The sequence below is a fragment of the Symphalangus syndactylus genome, chromosome 7 (genome assembly GCF_028878055.3).
Source record: "Symphalangus syndactylus isolate Jambi chromosome 7, NHGRI_mSymSyn1-v2.1_pri, whole genome shotgun sequence".
Classification (NCBI taxonomy): Eukaryota; Metazoa; Chordata; class Mammalia; order Primates; family Hylobatidae; genus Symphalangus; species Symphalangus syndactylus.
In genome coordinates this window covers 11,052,385-11,069,374 of record NC_072429.2, presented here as the reverse complement: position 1 = coordinate 11,069,374, position 16,990 = coordinate 11,052,385, and positions in this window count along the sequence as shown.

Genomic DNA, 16,990 nt, shown 5'->3' with positions numbered 1-16,990 from the left:
AAGCTCAATGTTGCTAAATTTTCCCATTTTTTTCAGTGTAAGCCAGAAATACTTATTTCTATGTAAAATTTCCAGATCCTAAAAAAACCCACAAATCCTGTCAACTACAAAAAAAGAAACACTATTAATAAGTCATTATTTAATTTCTGTCATATGCACATATTTTTACATAGATACTTGTATTTGTGTATGTGTCTACTTTCCCCAAAATTTGAAACCTTTTTTTTTCTATTAACAATGAGAAAGTAAAAGACAGTTCTGCTGGCAGCCAGACCGTGATGTTCCCAACTGAACATAAACGATGCTCAATGCTCACAGAATATAAACTGAGCCCCGATGGTCTGGAGCTCAGACTGGGCCATGCTAAGAAGACAGACAAAGCCAATCTGCGGCCACATAAATTACCAAACACCCCCTCATTTGACTCATATGAATGATTGCTGCTTTTTTACTGCCTCCAAGATAAAATGCATTCAGATGCCCAATCACTAAATTGTTCTTGCTCCTTGACAATATCCAATTGGGAACCTACTTCCTTATTCTCACCCAGAATCATCCAAGTCAAACCAATTCTCTACGAAACTCTCCCAATCACCTTACCCCCAATACCCCTCCAATTACTAACACACTCCTATGGTTCCTCAGAAATCAGTCTCCCTTGCTGCAGCAAACCAAATAAACTTAACTTTCAACTACAGTTGTGCTCCTGGTGGTCTTCAGTTGGTGGCATTTGACAGCAGCGTATCTCAGGCACCTTTCCAAGCCAGTCCCTAGAGCTAATTGGCACCCTCTTCAATGGCTGCATAGCAGGGCATTGTTTGAACGGCAACATCTATGTCACTTCCATTTTTTCAATATTTCCAGTGGTATTGTCATGGGTGTTTGAACCAGAGCAACTGCATCTTGAGTAGGGGCTGGGTAAAATAAGGCTGAGACCTACTGGGCTGCATCCCCAGGAGGTTAGGCATTCTAAGACACAGGATGAGATAGGAGGTTGGCACAAGGTACGGGTCACAAAGACCTTGTGGATAAAAGGATACGGTAAAGAAGCCAGCCAAGGCCAGGCACGGTGGCTCACGCCTGTAATCCCAACACTTTGGGAGGCCAAGGCGGGCGGATCACCTGAGGTCGGGAAGTTTGAGACCAGCCTGACCAACATGGAGAAACCCTGTCTCAACTAAAGACACAAAATTAGCCGGGCGTGGTGGCAGTTGCCAGTAATCCCAGCTACTCTGGAGGCTGAGGCAGGAGAATCGCTTGAACCTAGGAGGCAGAGGTTGCAGTGAGCCTAGATCGCGCCATTGTACTCCATCCTGGGCAACAAGAGAGAAACTCCATCTCAAAAAAAAAAAAAAAAAAAAAAAAAAAAAAAGAAAAAAAAAAAACCTACCAAAACCAAGATGGCTACAAAAGTGACCTCTGGTTGTCCTCACTGCTCATTATGTGTTAATTATAATGCATTAGCATACTAAAAGACACTCCCACGAGTGCCATGACAGTTTACAAATGCCATGGCAAGCTCAGGAAGTTACCCTATGTGGTCAAAAAAGGGGAGCAACCCTCAGTTCCAGGAATTGCCCACCCCTTTTCTGCAAAACCCATGAATAATCCACCCGGTTTAGCATATAATCAGGAAATAGCTATATGTATCCTTAGTCCAGCAGCCCAAGCCACTGCTCTGCCTGTGGAGTAACCATAGTAACCATTCTTTATCCTTCACTTTCTTAATAAACTTCCTTTCACTTTATGGATCCACCTAAATTATTTCTTGCACAAGATCCAAGAACCCTCTCTTGGGGTGTGGATCGGGACCCCTTTCCAGCAACAGTATGTTCCCTTATCATAGTATTTCATCACACTCTGTAACTTTTATTGCTTTGTTGTATTTATTTGTATTCCGTATTTGCTTTATCATAACTATTGGCTTGTTTTCTGTCTTCCCCACTGGACCATAAGCTCCGTGAGGGTAGGAGCCCCCATTCCCCCTACCCAAAGGTTGTGGCAGGATCAGAGCTCAGTGAATGGTGAACCAAAACTGCTCATCACCAAAAGAAAGAAACAAGAAGAGTGAAGTCACAATCTAGAACCCCGGAAAAGTCAAGGGCTTGGGAAGGAAGTTGCCACCTGTGCAATGCAGGCCTTGGCTGCCTGCCTGCAAGCCAGGACCTCTCAGGGTCTATGAATAGCTGTCACAGAGGGCAGCCCAGTAGTGTGGGATGTCCTGGGACCAGAGCCTTACGCTAATAAAGACAGCAATGTGGTTGGGCCGGAAGCAACATTCAACCCCAGGACTGAGCGTTTCTTCCACATTCCGATCAGCAACTGTAACGTGGATTGAGTCGGCATTCCATCTGTTAGCTCAGGGAGGGAAGAGAACTGAGAAATGTCCAGGGGTCCCCACTTCTCATGCTTCCCAATCTACTTGTGTCATTAGACATTCTGGGAAGCCGGAGAAACTCCCTGGCCTGTAATCCCAGCTACTCTGGGAAATATTCTGGGAATTTCTGCTAGGAAATACAACTCAACAAGAATGTCACCAACAGCTTAGCCGGCTCCGCCTCCCATGCGGCATTGATTCCGGGCAGAGGTATTTCTTATACTGGGAGAATTTTGGCTGAGGGTTGGAAGGAAAGATCTCAATCTTTAAATGGTGGGATGAACCAGATAGGGGTGTTCATGTTTTTCCTAGGGCAAGACATGAGCCAGAGTTAGAATGTGGGAAAAGAGATTTTGTGATACCTAGGTGCAAGGCTCAGATTCTGAGAGAAGTTTTAAAAGAATTTATTAGGATAATTTGTTTGGAATGTGTTTGGAAGTCTGTTTTTTGTTGTTGTTGTTGTTGTCCTTTTTGTTTTTGAGATGGAGTTTCGCTCTTGTTGCCCAGGCTGGAGTGCAATGGCGAGAACTCGGCTCACTGCAACATCTGCCTCCCAGGTTCAAGGGATTCTCCTGCCTTAGCCTCCTGAGTAGCTGGGATTACAGGCACCCACCACCATGACCGGCAAATTTTTTGTATTTTGAGTAGAGACAGGGTTTCACCATTTTGGTCAGGCTAGTCTTGAACTCCTGACCTCAGGTGATCCACCCACCTCGGCCTCCCAAAGTGCTGAGATTACAAGTGTGAGCCACTGCACCCAGCCAGAAGTCTGTTATTTTTTAAAAAGCCTCCTGTTCACTAAGGAAAAAGGAAGAACCTCCTCAAATGCCTGGGGAACTTGAGGCCGGTGAACTTGGATAATAAATGCAAATAGATTTATTGAGGGCTTATTTATACAAGATTTAGAACCAAGCCCGAGAACAGCCTGACCATTCTCAGCAACCCCTACCCCCTGCACCCTGCCCCACTCTCTCCCCTGTCCTCCCCCTCTTGGATCCTTTCCCTTCTACCTATTTTCGGTTTGCCCCTCTAGGCTGTGAGCTGCTTGATGCCAGGGAACCAGTGCTCCCAGCCTTTTCTTTTCCAACATCCGGGGCACGGTACACATTTAAATGTTCAATAGAGGTATGAAGGGAATGAATAAATGTCTAAGCTCTTAAGGTGGCTGAAATAGCAATGCTCTGGGTTGAACTGTGTACCCCCCAAAAGATGTTGAAGTCCTTACCCCCAATACTTGTGAATGTGACCTTATTTGGAAATACGGTCTTTGAAGATGATCAAGATGTGGTCATTAGGGACAGCCCTAATCCAGTATGACTGTGTCCTTATAAAAAGGGGATATTTGAGCACAGAGACACATGTATAGAGGGAAGAGATGTGAAGACACAGGGGGAATGTCATCTACAAGCCAAGGGGGCCACCAGCAGCTAGAGGAATGGCACAGAACAGATTCTCCCTCAGGACCCTGAGAAGAAACCAACCCTGCTGTCATCTTGATCTTGGACTTCCAGCCTCCAGAACTATGAGACAATACACTTCTGTTGTTTAAGCCACCCGGCTTGTGGTACTTTGCTACACAGCCTTACACAGCCCTAGGAAACAGAATACACAGAAATCTAGGGTTGTGAGCGCAATGTTTTAAAGGACTTGTGGGCTCCTTCATTCATTCCTTCATTAAACAAATGCTTACCATGCGCCATCCCTATGCCCAGCCCTAGCAAAGGGCCAAGGCAGTGGTCATGGCCCTTGGCATGCGCCTTCCACTTTCTTGCTGTTGTCCTGTCAACTGTTTGCCCACCTCTTTTCTCTCCTGCAAAATGTGTCCTCAGAGCTGTTCAAATTCACTCCCTTTCCCTTGTTAAATATTCCCCTGATTTCCACATCCCTTACCGTTCACATTCAAATGAAGAAAGCAACCCAGCCATGCAGTTCCTCTTGTGCTCCCTGCTAGATTTAAGCTCCTGGAAGTTGGAACCATCTCTTACCCTTGCCTTGGTCCCCCCTCACCTGCTAGCAGATATTCTGTTTTTTTTTTTGTATTTTTTTTTTTTTGAGAGGGAGTCTTGCTCTGCTGCCCAGGCTGGAGTGCAGTGACACAATCTCGGCTCACTGCAACCTCCACCTCCTGGGTTCAAGAGATTCTCCTGCCTCAGGCTCCTGAGTAGCTGAGACTACAGGCACGTGCCACCACACCCAGCTAATTTTTGTTATTTTTAGTAGAGACAGGGTTTTACCATGTCTGCCAGGATGGTCTCGATCTCTTGACCTCGTGATCCGCCCGCCTTGGCCTCCCAAAGTGCTGGGATTACAGGCATGAGCCACCACACCCGGCCGCTAGCAGATATTCTGATTGAGTTGTCTGCTGGGCAGCCCAGGCACACACATTCTGGAAACATCCCAGCAGCTCCTAATGCACAGCCAGGGTTGAGAAGCCCTGCACTGGAGGCCTGTAATGAGAGGGCTGATCTCTGTCTAATTATAATGATGATGAACACCAGCAAAAATAGCTAACACATAGTATACACGATGTGCCAAGAACTGCTATCATTACTCACATTTACTCTTTTCAGCCTCACAACAATCCCATGAGATAGGACTGTTATCTCCCCAATTTGGAGGTGAGAAGAGTGAGGTGAGTTCAAGGCCACCCGGCTGGAAAGTGATGGAGCTGGGACGTATAGCCAGGGGCCTGGCTACCTGTCTGACTCTGGGACACAGAATGAGGCTGGGACCCAAAGCTGTCACTAGGATTGAGAGCAGAGATGCTGGTTTAAACACACACAGGACCTCCAGCCATTGGTTGTCACAGGCAACCTGACTGTTCTTGTCACTTGCTGCCAGCTCAATACATCTCCAGTGGATGCCCCTGAGTAAGGTGCTTGAGTAGGATTCTGTCCTAGTTGAGGTTCTGCCTTAACATAGGATATGTGCCAACCTAGCACATTCTACATGGCAGAGCCTCATGGGAAGGTGATTAACACGTGACGTGACGTGCAGGAGGAGCTCCTCTGGGGGTCCCCAACAAGGGGCAGGGAGCAGTGCAGGGAAGTGCCTCAGACCTCAGACCCCAGGCTACGCGACCTGGATCCAGGTCCCAGCTCTGCCTCTTGGTAGCCTGGCAACTTGGGCAAGTTTTTAACCTCTCTGGGCCTCAGTTTCCCTGTGAGCAAAGTAAAGATATTGCTAGTAATCACACCTATCTCAAAGGGTTGTGGTGGGGATTAAATAAATTCATACAGATAAAGGGCTTGCTACAGAGCCAGGCACCTACCACACGCGTCTGCCATCACTCTCCTGGAGACCGATGTAGGGCTTCCCTGCCATGATGGATAACGTCCACCTGTCCCGCCAGACCCTCTCTCCACTGCAAAAGCCTGCTACATCAAAGAGCTCCCTCGTCCCCTCGCTTCCTGTTGTGTTCAACCAACAGGCAGTACTGCCAGGAGGGAAGCAGGGAGTGAGGTTAGGGGCTGGGTTGGCTGCCTCCCTCACTGATGATGGCTGCTCCTTCCTAGCCCTCTCCTTGTCCAGGTGCTGGACTCTGTGCTCCCCTTCCCACTTCAGCCCTAGGGGTACAGATGCCTGGCTGTGACCACCAATGGTGCAGCACTGACTTTTGTGGCTCCTCTTCAGCCTGCCTGCACCTTTGTAAAAAGTCCCTCTCGTGTACTGCTCAAATTACCCACTTGCAGTGCACTGTTTCCCGCCTTGACAGTTTCTAACATGCGTGCCCTGCAGGGGCTGTGTCAGGAAATTTATTTGGTGGTCCAGAATGAGAGAATACACTCATTCCTGTACAGTGTTCATAGGTAATAAATGGTGTCATAAGAACTTAGCGCTGGATTTCAAAGAAGGATGCTTGAACCCTTCCAGCCCTGCAGAATCCCACCCAGAAGTAGGGAAACACGCTGAGACTGCTAGAGAAGCCTCAGCTGGGGAGGGCTGGGGGGCAGGGAGCCTGCTGGCCTTTCTCTCCACGCCTATGCCCTGCAGCAGATGTAAGTCCCCACGGCTGGTTTCCCAATCCTTCTGCCAGCCTCCTCCCGGAGCAACTGGGAGGCACATCACTTTCTAGTGGGCTCAGGCCTCTGTGGGGCCTGGGAATCTGGGGCCCTGCAGGGGACCTGCAGCCTCCATAGATGTATTGGGGGCAGCTGCAGCGCTGAGATTGTTGGTCCAGCTGCTCTGTCTTGAGGATCAAGGGCCTCCCGGAGAGACCCAGACAGAGGTCTTGGGTTGGGAGGGCGGTGCTCAGAACTTCCTTGCTTGGCCAGAAAGTCAGAGGAGCAAAGACAGTGGAGAGGCCTGAGGATTTCCCTCCCAAGTCCTCATCACATTTGACGCTTCTCTACTGTCTCCTCCCATCCTGCTTTCTCTCGCTCTCTCTCTCTCTTTCCCCCCAGGAACCCTTTCCTGTTACTTTCACTCATGCCTTTCAATGTTTCCTGTCCCCATCCTCAGTCTCCACCTGGTCTTGGAGCAATTTCTCTTTCTCTCTGTGCATCTCCACACTCAACAGCCACATTGCTTTCAAGCACCTGAAAGATCGTTAGGCAGAGCACTAAGAAAATAGTGCCGTCCCCTAGCTACCAAATAGATGGGGTGAGGGGTGTGGCATCAGAAATATTTTTTGTGTATAGTAATAACAAAACGCCCAGCATGATAGTACATTGTTTAGAGTTATAAAATATTTATGCCAGTAATATTACTAAATAACCATAATAGAAGACATTCCTTGCGTATTTGTACTGGTACCACCCTAAAAGCTTTACTCAAAGTATCTAATTTAATATTCACAGCAAGACTGCAGCACATATGTTACTTCTTCTCTGTCACAGGCCAGGAAACTGAGACTCGAGGTGGAAGGTCATTTCTCAAGGTCATGCACTTATTAAGTGGATTCACATCCAGATCTGCTGGACTCTGAAGCTGTGTGCTCATAACCACTGATGCCAGAAAGAGGTAGGATATTGATTCCACTCAAGATGCTAACTGCTCAGCCACTACAATGGAGAAGAGACATCTTTCAAAAAAGCAAGAGAAACAGCAAAACATCTAGGAATAAACGTGCAGGCAAACAGGCCAGGCCAATAACAAGGAAACGATGCAGCTTAGTAAAGCTCATGAAAGAAGGGCTGGGTAAATGCACTGCAGCTCACGTTCCTGGGGCTGTAAGGCCAATTCGCCTCAAATCACCTCATTACTTTGCTGTAATGCCAATAAAAATCCCATTAGTACCGGGGAGAAGATCTTGACAAATTAATTAAAATTAATTTGGGAGAAAAAATGCTCAAGAATAGCCAAGAAAATGTCTAAGAAATATAACAAGGAGGGGAGCTCACATTACTCAGTCATTCTTTCTGTGGATATTCATTGAGCACCTACTATATACCAGGTTCTGAGGCACCATCGTTGTCCTCAAGAAGCTTACAGACTGGAGGATACTAACACGTGTTACAGAACCAGAGGGTGTAAATGGTGTGGTCCTGGGGTGGAGCAGACAGAGGGAACCAGTGACAGCCCAGGTGTAGGTTCTTGAAATGGGGTTGGGGGAATTAGGAAACAGTAATCATGAGGACAGTTACTGTGTGAGTGGGAGGGACTGCATCAATTCATTCCACAGCAATCACCTGAGTCTGGAACCCTGATGATCCCCACTTTACAAGGAGGAGGCACAGGCCCAGAGACCTTAAGTAACCTACTCAGGGTCACACAGCCAGTAAGTGGCAGAGCGGGACCCAGAACCCAAGTGTGTCCCACTCAAATGTCCCTGCCAGTAACCACCACAGACAGTGGTAGGTGGGACATCAAGGCAGGTCAGTGGGGAAAGGAGGGCCTCACCAAGCGATGGTGTTGAGATGATTATTTGAGAGATGATTAATTTGATTGTAAAAACGAATTTGAAATGGATTTGATATTCAAATAACGTAAGACAAAAATTGTTAAAGTCATAGGGAAAATAAAAGAAAGAAAGGTTTTATGACCCTGAGTTGAGAAAGGCCTTTCTCAGAATGCCATGAGGGTCAGAAGTGAGAAATAAGGCCAATAGGTCTAACCATGTTGAAATTTAAAACTTTTGTATCGTAAAAGACATAAAGACAAATGGAAAGATATAATTTGCAAAATATGTGAGAAGTCAGTGGGGAAAAGAGCAACGTCCTAATAGAAAAATTGCAGGCTGGGAGTGATGGCTTACACCTGTAGTCCTAGCACTTCGAGAGGCTGAGGCGGGCGGATCACTTGAGCTCAGAAGTTCGAGGCCAGTCTGGGCAATGTGGCAAAACCCTGTCTCTACCAAAAATTTTAAAAATTAGCTAGGTGTGGTGGTGAGTGCCTGTAGTCCCAGTTACCTGGGAGGCTGAGATGGGAGAATCACCTGAGCTTGGGGAGGTTGAGCCTGTGGTGAGTCATGATGGTGCTGCTGCACTCCAGCCTGGCCACCAGCAAGACCCTGTAGAAAAGAGAGAAAGAAAGAAAGAAGAAAAGAAAGAAAGAAAGAAAGAAAGAAAGAAAGAAAGAAAGAAAGAAAGAAAGAAAGAAAGAAAGAAAGAAAGAAAGAAGGAAAGAAAGAAAGAAAGAAAAGAAGAAGAAGAAAGAAAGAAAGAAAAAGAAAGAAAGAAAGAATGAAAGAAAGAAAGAAAGAAAGAAAGAAAGAAAGAAAGAAAGAAAGAAAGAAAGAAAAAGAAAGGAAGGAAGGAAGGGAGAGAAAGAAGGGAGGGAGGAAAGAAGGAAGGAAGGAAGGAAGGAAGGAAGGAAGGAAGGAAGGAAGGAAGGAAGGGAGGGAGAAAGAGAAAGAGAGAAAGAAAAGTGTTCCTTCCGAAGGACCTGCCTCCCAGAGCTGCCTGCCTCTGGGAGGGGCAGTCATATGTGTTCATTTGCTGGTCCAGGACCCATCAGATCCTCTCTCAAGAAGACCTGAATGAAAAGATGAGTCACAGAGCTGTCAGGTGGTGCGGAGTCAACCTGAAAGGTCATTTTAGGAAAAGGCCAGAGTCACTGCCATCAAGCCAGGCTTGCTGATGAGGGTGCCTGTGAAGTGCTGGATTGGGAACAACTAAAATGTCCATCAATAGGGGACTGGCTAAAAATTACAGTTCATCACTACAAGGGAATACCATTCAGTGATTAAAAACAATGAGGTAAATATTTTATACAGAAAAAAATGCAGAAACTGCACAGTGTGATTTTTTTATTTTTTAATGTATTTTTAAAATTGTGTGTGTGCATGTGTGTGTGTGTTTGTGTGTTGAAGATTCAAATTGCCTGGATTTGAATCCTGGTCCTGGCATTATTAGCAAATTACTTAAACTCTCTATGCCTCAGTTTTCTCATCTATAAAATGAGAAATAGGCCAGGCACGGTGGCTCACGCCAGTAATCCCAGCACTTTGGGAGGCCGAGGCAGGTGGATCACCTGAGGTCAGGAGTTCGAGACCAGCCTGGCCAACATGGCGAAACCCCATCTCTACTAAAAATACAAAAATTAGCCAGGCATGGTGATGCGCACCTGTAATCCCAGCTACTTGGGAAGCTGAGGCAGGAGAATCACTTGAACCCAGAAGGCAGATGTTGCAGTGAGCCAAGATTGCACCACTTCACTTCAGCCTGGGCAACAGAGCGAGACTCGGTCTCAAAAAAAAAAAAAAAAAAAAAAGAATTGTGCCTTCAAATGGTTGTTTTAAGGAGCATTAAAGTGTGCAATACTCCTAGAACAATGCTAGGAACATACTAAATGCTGTGTAACTGGTAGCTACCACCATCACCATCATCGTCCTCCTCTAGAGGGTGGAGAAAAAGGTACTCTTGACATAGTTCATTGTCAATATCACTGAGAGAAGAGACTAGGGTGAGGATTACATTATTACATTTGGCTTTATGCACATCTACATTAACCAAATTTTATATAATGCATGTGTTTTGTATTGGACACTAAAAGAAAGCCATGAGGAGCTTACCCCTCCAAGCAGAAGAGCTGACCAGCAAGGAAGGAGAAGAAAGGAGAGCAGATGGGCTGAGAGAAAAGAGATGACATTCCCTGGGTCCCCAGAGAGTGAGCAATGAAGTGAGGTGACTTCAAGAACTTGGGATGGAAGTTGTTCTGCATCCAATAAAGGCAAGGCAGTAATTTGCTTATAAAGTTTTTCTGTGTCCTTACAAATACACTGTCTTCCATTACGTTATAACACACTCTCTTCCATTGTTATACTTAAACTAGTTCAAATGGCTTTTTTGGCACGGTGCAATGGCTCACACCCATAATCCCAGGGCTTTCAGAGGCCAAGGCAGAAAGATCGCTTGAGGCCAGGGGATTGAACCCAGCCTGGTCAATATAGTGAGACCACATCTGTACAAAAGAAAAATTTTAAAATTAGCCGGGCATAGTGCTGTCTGCCTGTAGTCACAGCTACTCAGGAAGCTGAGGCAGGAGGATTGCTTGAGCCTGTGAGGTCAAGCTGTGATCATGCCACTGCGCTTCAGCCTGGGTGGTAGAGCAAGAACCTGTCGCAAAAAAATACAAATAAAAAATTTTTAAAAAAATTTAAAAAGGCTATTTTTGTACATGATAACCAAAAAATCCTGACCAAAACAAGTAGCTGGTAACATAAGAAATATTTTCAATCTTATTGAGAAACAAAGAATTGCAAACTAAAACAGAAAGATACCAGTTTCTATCTATCATATTGAAGAATATTTAAGATTTTTTGTTTGTTTTTGTTTTTTTGAGACAGAGTCTCACTCTGTCACCCAGGCTGGAGTGCAGTGGCGCGATCTCATCTCACTGCAACCTTTGCCTCCCAGGTTCAAGTGATTCTCCTGCCTCAGCCTCCTGAGTAGCTGGGACTACAGGCACCCACCTTCACCCCCGGCTAATTTTTGTATTTTTAGTAGACACAGGGTTTCACCATATTGGCCAGGCTGGTCTCAAACTCCTGACCTTGTGATCTGCCCACCTTGGCCTCCCAAAGTGCTGGGATTACAGGCGTGAGCCACTGTGGCCGGCGGGTTTAACAGATTGTTAAATGCTGTACTAGTGAGCATGACAAGAAATAGTCCACATTCACACACAGATGTTGGGCATACACATTTGGTCAGCCTTTGGGAGGCCACTTACCCATGAATCTATTTGCCTTTAGAACAAGAAATTCCACCATGAAGAATTTTCCATAGAAAATCTTGAACCAGGCTGGGCATGGTGTCTCACGCCTCTAATCCCAGCACTTTGGGAGGCTGAGGTGGGCAGATCACCTGATGTCAGGGGTTTGAGGCCAGCCTGGCTAACATGGTAAAACCCCATTTCTACTAAAAATACAAAAAATTAGCCAGGTGTGGTGGCACGTGCCTGTAATCCCAGCTACTCGGGAGGCTGAGGCAGGAGAATCACTTGAACCTGGGAGGCAGAGGTTGCAGTGAGCCGAGATCACGCCAGCTTGGGCAACAAGAGCGAAACTCCATCTCAAAAAAAAGAAAAAAGAAAATCTTGAACCAGTTCACGAAGATACAAGTTCAAGGATAATGACATTGTTTATATTGGTGAAAGAACTGGAAACAACCTCAGCAAAATAGTTGAACAAGTGGGACACCACAGCAGACAGCAGCCCCCATCACCTCTGGCTCCTGGTGTCCAGGCCTTTGTGTAATATCATCCCCTTAAGTGTGGGTATGACCAAGTACTTTCTTCCAGCCAATAGAATACTGTAGCATTGAGTGGGTATCGCTTCTGTGATTCAGTTACAGAAGGTTCGGACTTCCACCCTGCTGGCAGGTTCTCTGCCTTCCTGATCGGATGAAGTAGGGGAGGACCACATGGAAAGGCGCTGAGGGCAGCCTCTGGCCAACAGCCATGGAAGAATTCAGCCTCTCTGTCTAACAACACAGAAGGAACTAATTCTGTTGACTGTCTAAGTGAGCTTGGAAGCAGATATGTCTTAGTCTATTTTGTGTTGCTATAACAAAATACCATAGATTGAATATTTTACAAAGAAAAGAAATTTATTTCTCACAGTTCTGGAGGCTGAGAAATCCAATATCAAGTTTCCAGCAACTCGCAAGGGCCTTCTTCCCACATCACCCCATGGCAAAAGGTAGAAGGGTGACAGGGCACACATGAGGGAGAGCAAGCAAGGAAGAGAGAGCCAAACTTGCTTTTACAATAACCTACTTTCACAATAACAAACACACTCTCATGATAACATTAATTCATTTATGAGGGCAGAGTCCTTATGGCCTAATTACCTCTTAATGGTCTCACCTCTTAATACCATCACAATGGCAATTAAATGTCAACATGAGTTTTGGAGGGGACATTCAAACCATAGCAAGATTCTTTCTTCCCCAGTCAAGCCTTCAGAAGATAACTCAATCCTGGAAGACACTTTTCAGTCTAATGAGAGACCCTAAAACAGAGAATGCAGCTAAGCAAAGCCCAGATTCCTGGCCCACAGCAATTGTGAGATAATAAATATGTGTTGTTATAGGCCACTAAGTTTGTGGTAATTTATGATATAGCAGTAGATAACTAATACTGAAATTATCCCACTGTTAAAAAAGGTTAAGTCATATCTATTTGTATAACTATGTACAATGGCCATGCTAGTCTTAAGTTAAAAAAAAAAGTAGATAACAAAACAGTATATGTTATATAACCCACTTTTACAAGTAAGTGTCTAAAATATTTTTATGCTTGGACAAAAAATATTTTATGACAAAATAATATATAGATTTAATTGTTCGTAAGATTATATCTAAAGGAAAAAGATTTTAGGAACCTCACTCCATAACCCATAAGGTTTCAATTTTTAAAACAAGCTTCATTGCTTTTAGAATTAGGAAAAAATAATAAAATATTTCAATTTAGAAAAAAATAAAAATAATGTTATGGCTAAAACATCAAAGAACTTAAAATATTTTGTCATTTGTAGCAGATGCTGCTTGGTGGCCAACCCATGCTTCCATTCCCAGTACTCTTCTCCTTTGCATGTCTTCCACTATAGAAATTGGAAGGGTGAAATCGTCAGTTTGCAAGCCTTCCTTGCAGCTACGGTGCCTACCATGTGGTAGGTCTGGGCAATGAGATAAAAGTGAAAGTCTGCTGAGGAGGTCGATATCACTGACTCCCTTTTCTCTTCTTCTTTCCTGCCCTCACAGAGCGTGCATCTTGTGGAAAAGTTGCCATTACAAGACCATGTGACACGCTATGAAAGCAGGTGTATGCAGGACTAAGACAGTTCAGTGGAGGGGTGTGTGATCCAGCCTGGGACTTGGAAGTTGGCTATCCAGAGAAGACAATATCTAAGCTTCAGAGGGGAGTACATGGAGGATGCAGAGAAAGAATATCCTAACAGAGGAAAATTGGGTCACCATACTCTCGAGGGGCAGCAAATTGGAGATGAAGTCATATCTACTGCACATTTATATATTTCCTCCTTGAATCAGGATGTGTTCAGCTGTAAATAACAGACACTCTGACTCACAGTAGCTTAACCATAGGGTGTTTCATTAGCTCACAAGCAAAAACGTTGAGAAGTAGATGTTTCCAGGGTTTCTCCAGGAGCCTTACAATATCTGGGTTCTGAGTCCATTTCCCTTCAGTTCTCATGGTCTTTCCCTCATGGTCACAATATGGCTGCCTCACCTGCAGGATCAAAGGAAGGAGGTCATGGGATAAGCCATCGGGGCAGCAGGAGAAGGTGTGCCTGGTGTCTGTCTTTCTTATTATAAGAGGAAATTTCCTCGTCCCTCCATCACATTGGCCAAACTGGGTCACATGACAACCCGTAGCGGCAACAGAGGCTAGGAAAGCTGTTCTCTAAATTTCCAGCAGTTGAAGTGGGTACAGGGCAGGGGTAAAGGGAGTTGGGAATCATTGTAGTGAACATCAGTGCTCTCTGCCTCTGCCTAGACCAGGAACAAACTGCCCAAGACTTCTCTGGCTCGGCCTTAGGCTCACCTCCTTAGCCTCACCTCTAAGCCCCTTATCTCACAGGACTCTAATTAATGACCTAGCCAGGCTCCTAGGGGCTCATCCTGGGCTGATTCCTGGACCTGGCTTTCCCTGTATTCTGGGCTATTAGTTTCTTACTTAAGTCCCCAGTCCTGGGATGCCTGCGTCAGTCAACATGTCCCCCAGCTGCCCAAAATGTTCTCTCTCATTCTTGCTCTAGTAGGTGACTAAGAGTTCCTATTCTGGTTATTTGTCTGGGTGCTCTGGAGAATTAAAATAAATAGGATATATATTGGACCCAGGAGAGAACTAATGCTGCAGTTTAAGTCCAAATTCTGTAAGAAGAAATCCCTCTTGCTTGAGGGAGATCAGTCTTTTTGGTCTGTTTAGCTCTTCCACTGATTGAATAAAGTCTATCCACAATATGGAGGGCAATATGCTTTACTCAAAATCCATGAACATAAATGGAAAGCTTACCCAGAAGCATCCTCACAGAAACATCCAGAATAATGTTTGACCAAATATCTGGGCATCATGGCCCCATCCAAGGTGACAAATAAAATTAACTCTCATGCTCTGCTAATTCCTTGCTGTTGGGCCCTAGACAAGTCATTTCTTATATTAGACCATTCTTGTGTTGCTATAAAAAAAAAAATGAGACAGTGTCATTGATAAAGAAGAGATTTAATTGGCTCACAGTTCTACTGGCTGTACAGGCCTGGCACCAGCATCTGCTTGGCTTCTGGTGAGGGCCTCAGGAGCCTACAATCATGGCAGAAGATGAATGGGGAGCAGGTGCATCAGGAGCAGGAGCAAGAAAGCAAGAGGAGAAGGTCCCAGACTTTTAAAAAAACAGATCTTGTATGAACTCACTCATCACCAAAAGGATGGTGCTAAGCCATTCATGAGGGATCTGCCTCCATGATCCAAACACCTCCCACTATGTAATCTCCACTCCAATACTGGAGATTACATTTCAGCATGAGGCTTGGAGGGGACAAATATCCAAACCATCTTATCCACCCCTGGACCCCCAATTCCTATGTCCCTCTCACACTGCAAAATACAATAATCTCTTCCCAACAGTCCCCTAAAGTTGTAACTCATTCCAATATCAAATCGAAAGTCCTAAGTCTCATCTGAGACTCATCTCCTTCCACCTATGAGACTGTAAGACCAAAACAAGTTATTTACTTCCAAGGTACAATGGTGGCACAGGCATTGGATAAACATTCACAAAGGGAGAAATTGGTCAAAAGAAAGGGGCAACAGGTCCCATACAAATCTGAAATCCAGCAGTGCATTTGTTAAATCTTAAAGCTCCAAAATAATCTCCTTTGACTCCATGTCCCATATCCAGAGCACACTGGTGAAGGGGTGGGCTCCCAAGGCCTTGGGTAGCTCTGCCCCTCTGGCTTTGTTGCGTGTAACCTACATGGCTGCTCTCAAAGATTGGAGTTGATGCTTGAAGCTTTTCCAGGGTCAAGGTGCAAGCTGCCAATGGATCTACCACTCTGGGGGCTGGAGGCCAGTGATCCCCTTCCCACAGCTCCACTAGGCAGTGTCATGGTGGGAACTCTGTGTGGGGGCTCCAACCCCACATTTCCCCCTTAGAATTGCCCTAATAGTGTCTCTCTGTGGGGACTCCATCCCTGCAGCAGACTTCTGCCTGGGCACCCAGGCTTTTCCATACATCCTTTGAAATGTAGATGGAAGCCACCAAGCCTCCTTCATGCCTCCATTCTGAGTATTTGTAGGCTTAACACTACATGGAAACTGCCCAGGCTTATGGCTTGCACCCTGTGGTGCTGTTGCCCAATTTGTACCTGGACTCCTTTGAGCTGAGGCTGGAGCTAGAGCTACCAGGATGTGGGGAGCAGTGTCCTGCTGCTGTGCATGGAAGTTCCAGGCCTGGCCTGGGAAACCATTCTTTCCTTCTAGGCCTCTGGGTCTGTGATGGGAGGAGCTTCCTAGAAGATCTCTGAAATGCCTTCAGGGACTTTTCCCCATTGTTTTGGATATCAGCACCTGACTTGCTTTTAGTCATGCAAATCTCTCCAGTAAGTGGTTGCTCCACAGCCTGCTTGGATTCCTCCCCTGAAAATGGGCTTTCCTTTTCTACCTCACGGCTAGGCTACAAATTTTCCAAACTTTTATGCTCCCTTTATATATAAGTTCCAGCTTAACTCATTTCTTTGCTTCCACAGATGAGCATAGGCTGTTAGAAGCAGTCAGATCACATCTTGAAGGGTTTGCTGTTCAGAAATTTCTTCTGTTAGATATTCTAGGTAATCACTCTTAAGTTCAAACTTTCACAGTTCCCTAGGGCATTAACACAATATAGCCAAGTTATGTGCTAAGGCATATAAAGGGTGACCTTTGTTCTGGTTCCCAATAGTTTCCTCATTTCTTTCTCCTTTCCTTTCTTTTCCTTTCCTTTCCTTTCCTTTCCTTTCCTTTCCTTTCCTTTCCTTTCCTTTCCCTTTCTTTCCTCTCCTTTCCTCTCCTTTCTTCTCCTTTCCTCTCCTTTCCCTTTTCTTTCTTTCTTTCTTTCTTTCTTTCTTTCTTTCTTTATTTCTTTCTTTCTTTCTTTCTTTCTTTCTTTCTTTCTTTCTTTCTTTCTTTCTCTTTCTCTCTTTCTCTCTTTCTTTCTCTCTCTCTTTCTTTCTTTCC